This window comes from Pteropus vampyrus, unplaced genomic scaffold (genome assembly GCF_000151845.1).
Source record: "Pteropus vampyrus isolate Shadow unplaced genomic scaffold, Pvam_2.0 Scaffold30, whole genome shotgun sequence".
In the NCBI taxonomy this organism is placed as follows: Eukaryota; Metazoa; Chordata; class Mammalia; order Chiroptera; family Pteropodidae; genus Pteropus; species Pteropus vampyrus.
This window is the reverse complement of record NW_011888811.1, coordinates 7,440,156-7,448,738: the sequence shown is the minus strand read 5'-3', so window position 1 is coordinate 7,448,738 and position 8,583 is coordinate 7,440,156. Positions and strand designations below refer to the sequence as shown.

Sequence of the window (8,583 nt, the reverse complement as noted above, 5' to 3'; positions counted from 1 at the left end):
AGGGCCCAGGGCAAAGTCCTCCATCTCCTCTCCCATTCCTGATTCCTCCTCGATTCCCCCCTTCCCCAGGCTTGAGCTCTGCAGGGCCCATGAGGACAGGAACTACCGTGAGCAAAAGTAAGTCAGGCAATCCTGGGTCCCAGTCCTGGCTGGGCCATTAAGTGTGACTTCTTACTTAACCTCTCTACTCCTTTGCAAAATGAAGCCAATAATAGTACAGATTAAATAAAGTAATGCATATATGATGACACAGTCATGAATTCATTCATATACTATTTTTTTTTTATGCCTACAGCACCTGGTTTTCCTAGGTGGTCTCCCATGCAAGTACTAACCAGGCCCGACCCTGCTTAGCTTCCAAGATCAGACATCAGGCTTGTTCAGGGTGGCATGGCCATAGACCATGGACTGTGGCTCCACTTGGGCATGAACCCCGGACCTGCTGTGTGTAAAGCAGACATACTAACCGCTACTCTATGGAACCACATCCGCATATACTCTTTCTTTTTATCTTGTCCGGGTTGCATCCTTTTCTTTGGGATCCATGCCATTCTATGTGCTCTGTGAAGACTTTTAGTCACAGAGCCTGCACCTCTTTCTGGCCACAAGGATGGGGGGATAGGGTACTGACTATGCACAGCCAATTATGAAATCCCCCTTCTTGGCAACAGCAATTGACCCCTAGGTGGGCTCGTGACTCCTACAGGCCAATCAGAGTCTGCCTTGGGGAAGGATCTCTCCTCCTTGGAGTTACAGAACTGGGAGAATACAAGTTTGAAGAGAGCCTGTCTATCTGTGGATGAAATTACTTCTTAGAAGGAAATAGAACCAAGATGCTGCTGCCGTTGCTGCTGCTGACGATGATGATGATGACGACAGCGATGGTGATGATGAGAATGAAGACATCACCATGTATTTCTTGAAGCCAAACCCACTCCTGGACTTCTCAGTTCCATGAGCCAATTCATTAGAGTTTTTCTTAAGCCAATTTAGTTGGGTCTCCTTTATAGGCAGCTACAAGAATCTTAAGTCATTTGAGCACAGTATCTGCCACCATAAGAAGAGCTCAGTGAATGATCACTCCAGTGAAGAGGGTGAAATGGTCTTATGCTCCTTCCCTGCCACCCCCTTCTCTCCCAGAAAACACTCTCACCCCTTTCTTTCTGGCCTGGGGAGCAGACTGCTTGCTGTATTGGCTTCCTATTTGCAAGGCTGGGCTGGGGGTGAGGGATATGGTGACAGGCAGGCCAAACCACCCAGAGTCCATCGGTCAGCATGGGAGCTGCAGCAGCCATGCCTATGTCCCCAGCCTGCCCATTGAATGTGATTTTGGATCAGTTGCATGGTAGAGAGGGCTTAAACATCCTACTGACTGAGTCCAAATCCCATTGCTACAGCTGTGTGGCCTCAGTCACTTTATCTCTCTGGGCTTCTGTTTCCTTGTCTATAAAACCAGGATAATAACAGCTCCTGTTTCTCAGAGAAGTTGTGAAAATTAAACAGAAAAAAATAGATCTAATGTTAATATTATATTTAATATGCCCCAGGCATTGTTTTAAACCTTTTACAAACTATTAACCCAGTTAATCTTCCCAATAAGCCAAAGAGGTAGGTGCTATTATTCCCACTTTACAGATAAAGGAACTGAGACAGAGAGAAGTTAGTAACTTGCCTAGGGTCTTACAACTAGTAAGCAGTAGTGCTGGAATTTGAATCCAGGCATTTCAACCTGAGTCCACATTTTCACCCACATCAGTACGATCCAGGCAGGAACTCGAACGCTATGCCAGAAAGTTCAAGAGAAGAAATTTAATATGGGCAACTGTCTAGAGAGGGGCTAGCAGAGATGAAAACCAAGGAAAGGTGGGGCAACCTAGCGATTAACAACTGCCGGAAATTACTATTTCCCCAGAGCTGAAGGAACAAAGTGAGAGTCAATGTCACTGCAGCCCAGGAGCCATGGCCGCCTGGTAGGAGATAGGACACTGGAGGAAGAGGCCATCCTCTGGAGTCACTGCCCAAAACTACTGAAGCGTTGGTGTAGAGAGGATCCATCCTGACTTATTCCCACCACCTGCTCTCTAATCTGCCAGTATCTCCCATTGGCCAAACTTTATAGGAAGCCGGTGGGCAGGGGAGCCTGGGAAACGTAGTCCAGGCCCCCAGATGATGAGCTCCGCAGGGGAAGAGCAGGGAATGGATCTAAGAGCAAACAGCAAATGACCTGTGTGCCTCCCCATGCCATACAGCCTCCTCATCAAAATGCAGGGCACACAGGGGCAACTGTGCTATAAATGGGAATTCAAGACACACACTATGAGGGCAAGAATTTAGGTCCCTGACTCCTGGTTCAATGTTGTGTCCAGCACAGGAGTAGAACCCAGCAGTGAGAAGCATCCTGTGATGCCTGGAAATCAGGGAAAGGCAACTGGGGTTCCTGATGGTGTCTCCCCTTCTTGGCCTTTGCACATCTGGAAGCTTCTACAGACAGCTCTGCACAGCTTGGTACAGATCTGTCACGAGAAGCAAGCTGTTTTTCTCTTTACAGGGAGTGAGAGCAGCCTGAATCTCCCCAGCAACGGCTTTGAGAGAAACAGGTGCAGCTGCTGCTAAAAATCAGGAGGCAAATAAGTGGAGTGAGGTACCCCCTTCAGTTCCCCACATCCGCTTTCTGCAAAGGCCATCATCTCTATCCTTGTGGAGTCCCCTTATATGACCTCATCCTTGCAGGCCTTATATGACCTTGGTGAGTAACTCGGAAGTAGCTGCCACCTGCTGTCCTGGAAGCAGGCAGGATCCCACAGGTGACAGCACAAGCAAAGGTTAGATTCAGACCAGAACACAAAAGAAGATGTGGAGTCAGAGCCTGTCCTGCCAGGATGTAGTAGGGGTGGTCTTGGGAACCCCTCCCTTTGACCCAGAATTCTGCCTCTAGGAATTTATCACACAGATAATCTTACACAAGTGGGTAAAGAATTCTGGACGAGGATATTCACTGCAGTGTGGATTGTGGTTAGCAGAAGATGGGGAAAAAACAAAACAAGTGGCCAAAAGGAGAGGATTTGACTAAGCAAATTATGATGCATTTGAACAATGGAATGCTCTGTGCTCTTACGAGGAATGAGACTCGTTTGTATGCGCTGAAACAGGCTGATCTTCAAGATAAATTGTTAAGTGAAAAATGAAAGGACTGAACAGTGTGTCCAATATGCTCACATTTCATGGGGGAAGAGATGTTTCATGTATATGTACACAAGCACCTCTAGCTATCTAGATATATTTGGTTTCGGACTTCAGGTAGTGAGCATTCGGGATGTTACATTCCTTGGGATCTTTGATTTCTGCATTTCATTTCAGAAAGCAAATAGCAAGTGTCCAGTAGCAAGTAGTTCCTCCAAGAGGCTATCAGAATCCATTTTGTTTCTGAGTTGGAATAGCGTTGGCATAAGCAGAGTAGATGGTAGAGATATCTGAATATGCAAAACTCTCATTGTGTGTGTGTGTGTGTGTGTGTGTGTGTGTGTGTGTGTGTTGGGGTGGGGGGGGACTCCCTCTGGGAAGATACACAGGAAATTGGTTAGTATTGGCTGCTGCCAGGAGGATAATTCAGCCCTGGGGGAATGGGGTGGAGGGAGACTTATTTTTCAGTTTCAATATATGTTGTGGTAGTTTTAAGATGTGGCCCTCAAATTCTTAGTGGTAGCGGTAGGGTGTCTATGTCACCTCCTGTTTGCTCTGAGCAGGTTTGCATCTGCTTAGACTAATAAAGAATGGTGCAAGTGACACTATGTGAACTTCAAAGCTAGGTCAGTAAAGGTCACGCAGCTATATCTGGTTTCTTGGATTGCTTGCTCTGGGACATTCTCTCATACCCCAGCCACCATGCTGGGAGAAGCTAAAGCCACAAAGTAGCCCTGTATAGGCACCGTGGTCCTCAGTCCCATCTGAGCTCCAGCTGACAGCTAATATCACATGCTAGGCATGTGAGTGAGCCATCTTGGAAGGTTAGCCCCACTCAAGTATTCAGATGACTATACCCTCAGCTGCCAGGAGACCACAAAGCCTGGGGCCCCAGGTGAGAACCACCTGCATGAACCAAGTCAACACCTAGAACTGCAAGAGAAAATACAACATTGTTGTTTTAAAATACTAAATTCTGGAGTTATATGAATGTGCATGTGTGTGTGAATATTAACTGGAAAATATATATTATCACAAATTTTACCCATTCAAAATTAAGGGTATTTTCCCTGTAAACACGCACAGGATAGTACTAAATGTTAAATGTGCAGTATCTACTTTATTCCTCACAAGCTACATTGCCATTATCTCCATTTTACACATGAGAAAACTGACCCTCTGAAGGGTTCTTTGGTTACTTGCCCGAGATTACACAGCTCTTACGAGGCAGCCCTGGGATATGCAAGCTGGAGCCCTCTCAGTGCCAGACTGTCACTCCTGGGACCCACTCTCATTCCCTGCCCACTGTGGGCTTCAGTTTCTCCAGGGAAGGGTTTGGAACAGATGAGAGTGAAAAACTCAAAGCCCACCGGGTCATGGAAGGGCCAGAGTGGGTGTGGTGGGCTCTCTCTGGAGAAGCCTCAACTCAGCTCTGTGAAAGCCAGATCTTTGCATTTTTTAAGAGAAGCCAGAAATCAGATTTTTGTGTGCAATCTATTCCTGTTTTAATGTTGGCAACTAATTCTTTTTTTTTTTTTTTTCCCAAACTGAAAAGCAAAACAAAAACAAAAGCAGCCAATTTGCTTCTCTGGACTAGAAGATCTCTAAGGAGGCTTCGGCTCAGACATCTTGACTTCCAGCAGAACCTCTCTGGGGAGACAGCTCAAATTCCAATCCCAAGAGACTCAGATCTGAAAAAGGAGCTGGAGTGTGAAGATGGAGATGCCCCAGCCTCTTCTGTCACCCTCCCTCCCCTCCCTGAAGTGTTGGGGAGGCAGGGGGTGCCAGGAAGCCAGGCCACAGGGAGCCTAGCAGTACTGGAGGGCAGCTGATCCTGCAATGAATCAGCTGCCATAAGCGATCTGCCTGCCTTCCCAGAGCTGTCAGGCCGTTTCCTGGGGCTGTCAGAGCAGCCAGGGCACCAGGGCAGACTGAATTTCTGTTGCAATGGGAAACCATCCCGCCCACACCAGCCATTCTCTCCACCTCTCCTCCTCACGCCACTGCTTTTCCAATGGGAACCCTGCCCCTTCCTCCTCTTCTAATCGACCCTCCTTAGAGGAGAGGGTATCGATTCAGTCCACAGCTGTCTTTCTGGGCCTTCCCTCTCTCCCCCGTGTCTCCAATTCCCCCCTCAGCCCGAGCCCATTCCATCTTCAGCTGACTCGTCTTCCTTTGAGACACAGCCTGGCAGAATGCAGCAGGGTGATTGATGAGCTCAGAAGCTCTGGCTGGCAGGCGGGTGGGCAGCCAGCCAGAGACACGGCTCTCACAAGACAGCAGAGCCCCCTGGGAGAGAGCTCACAGCTACCAGGATGCTCCCTGGGGTCCCCCACTGACCAGGCTGACTTGGTGGCCGCTCTGGGCAGAGCAGATTACCACAGGGCCATTGGTACAGTATCTGGCAAACAACAGTCAGTGCTAATGCTCCCTTTTTTCCCCAGTTTGAAACCAATACCCAAGGAGATGAAGATGGTGAACTTCTTAAAGCTTGGAATGTCTGTCATTCAGCCATGCCACTCAGTCCAGGTGTTTATAATCTGTCCATTCATTCATTCGCACATGCATGCAACACGAGGGTTGCTGTGGGCATCAGCACTTTGTTGCAATTGCTAATGTGGTCTTGGGGGCGGGCTGGTTTTGAATCCATGGCTTCCTAGCTAGGTGACCTTGGGCAGGTCAGGTCACTTCTCTAAGCTGTGGTTTCTCTCTAAGGGCAACCGCTGTGAGATTCAGTCAGATAATACATGTAAGTACTTAGAACAGAGCCTGGCATATAAAAGAGATCAATATATATTTTTTTTATTCAACAACCAGTAACTGAGGGCCCATGTTGTGCCAGGTTCTGGGGCAGACGAGGTCCCTGCCCCCATGCAGCCCGTCTTCGAGAGGGAAAGCTGGCAATAAACAAGTAACTGAATGAACAAACAAGGAAATAGCAGGCAGAGCTAGCAGGGCATAGGATGGCGAGTAATGGCAAGAAATGCTGGGGCGGGGGGGGAGGTGGGCACGAAGGTCCTTTCTGGAAAGCGTCTCTGGAATTGAGTTTGGACGAGGACAACATAGTCAGGTGAAATCCTGAGGAAACGGCTGTCTAGGCAGAGGGAACAGCACATGTAAAGATCCCGAGGCAGAAATAAACCTTGGACTATGTAAGAGTTAGAAAAAGGGGAGGGAGGGAGACAGAGACAGAGGCAGAGAAACAGAGAGAGAGAAACAGAGAGGGAGAGAGAGAGACAGAGAGACAGAGAGTGACAGGGACAGAGAGAGACACCCCCACCAGTGTGTCTGGAAGAGAAAAGCGGGAGAGAGTGCATGGGATGAGCTTGGAGACCTAGACAAGGCCAAATCAGCAAGGACTTGCCGGCCCAGATAAAGATTTCATTTCAAGCATAGTGAGAAGTGACTGTGCTTTTGTTTTTCTTTCGCTTTTCTGTCTGCACAGTTAAGAAAAAAAAGAAAAGAAAAAGAATTAGTTGCCCGTATTTCAAGCAAGGGTGTGGCATGGTGGGGGAGCAGGGGAAGGAGCAGCTAAGCAGCTTGCAGAGTGGCTCAGGCTGGGGCAGTGGCCATGGCAGATGCGGGATGGTTTGAGAAGTAGAGGGAACAGGTCTTTTCTTGGATTCTTGGAAGGAAGGAAATAAAAATCAAGGTGTCCACGATGACTCCTGGGTTTTTCGATTGAGCAGCTGGATGAATATGGTGCTGTTATTGATGGGGCAGACTGGACAGACAGTGAGGCAGCTCATATGAATGATATGCATTTTGCTTTATACAATGAGTCAAGAATAGAGGGCACAATGCTTTCGGGAGATGGCCTCTGTCCTTAGGAGCAGGAAGTGACAATCCAGTGTGACAGGTATTGTCATAGGGAAGAAAAAGAGGGAGCACCTACCCAAACACGGTGGCAGGGGTCTGGCTTCCCCAGGAACACCCTTGAGGCTGATCTGTTCCAGCCCCTCTCCATCCTCCCCATACCACCCCCACTGCATTCCAGCCACACTGGTCTGTCAGTTCTTCTGACAAGCCCTTTCCTTTCCTGCCCCTGAGCTGTGAACACGCTGTGGATCTTCCGGGATTGCCCCCACCCCACCTTCTGTCTCAGCTCTTGTTTCTGTCCCTCCTATGTTCATCTCAACTTAAATGATCACTCTGTGTGTGTGCATGAAACTGTTTCATGGACTGACTCCTCCACAAGAATCTGTAAGCTCCAAGGGGACGGGACAGAGTGTGTCTTATTCACTTCTGGATCCCAAACTCTTGGCACAGCCTGGCACATGGTATGTGTGGGTTGAATGAAGGAATGTACGCATGAACAAATGAATGAACTCAAGGTCAGAAAAATAAAATGAGCTAGATAGGTAAAAAGTGGAGGAGGTAAGACTATTCCAGGGTTAGGGAATGGCTTGTGCAAAAGCCAAGAGGTGAGAGAACACGGTACAGTCAGAAAGCCACATGGACTGAAAGATCTGCAGCCTCTGTGTTTTCTCTGTGCCCTCAGCCTGGCACACAGGACGTCCTCAGTAAGTGTGGAGGCCTCCTGCTCTCCTCCATGTTGTGAATAGCAGAACTGTAGCAGGGTGGCACAGAGCCTAGGGGATCTTGGGGTAGAGACTGTGCCTCATTCACATACGTGCCCTCCCCCTGGACCACAGTGCCTGGCATAGACTGGCACATCATAGGTGCTCAAATAGTTTGGGGACATTGAAGGATGCTGAAAAAATATTCACCTTGTAGCTAAAAAGGGACAGGATTTGATAATTCCAGAATGTAAGCTCCAGCAAGACCTTTACCACCCAACGTGCCTCATGTTACAAATGAGGAAACCGAGGCCCAGATAGGGGAATGGATTTGTGCAAGCTCACACGTTAAGTCGGTGGCAGAGAACCCAGATGCCCTAACTGCCGGTTCAAAGCCTCTCCCACCCTGTCCCCACTTGTGTCAATCTACCTTCTTCCCTCTCCAGCCTTCTGGAGGATGTTAGACACCAGCAGATTGGAGCCAACAGGAACCCCCTGAGGGCCTTTTACCAGGGCGAAGGCATTGAGTTACAGGGTGGGCAGAAGGGGCGACCCATTAGTGAGCTAACACTGAGTTCCTGTCAGTTCCATTAGTGACTCTGATTAACCCACTGGCACCTGCTGGCAGCAGGAAGCACAGGGATCTCGGAGGGGAGGAGTCACAGAGTGAGTTAGCTTTGATGAAGCTGAGGGAGCAGAGTTGCAGAGAGGGAAAAGGAATCTTTTCTCTTCCCTTGGAAAGCGGGCTTCCTTAGAGAAGATGTCAGGGAGGCCAGTGCCGACAAAGACCAGGCAGGACTCGGAATCACGGCATTTTGGAGCTCGGCGGGTTGGGACCCTTAGTACAGAGTTGAAAACTGAACAGCAGAGAAAAGAATTTTGT

General features: G+C 48.6%; 1 pseudogene; it reads right to left on the bottom strand.

Annotated features, from left to right (window-relative positions):
• Positions 1-286: 286 nt before the first annotated feature.
• On the bottom strand, positions 287-402 carry LOC111737771 (annotated as a pseudogene).
• Positions 403-8,583: the final 8,181 nt, after the last annotated feature.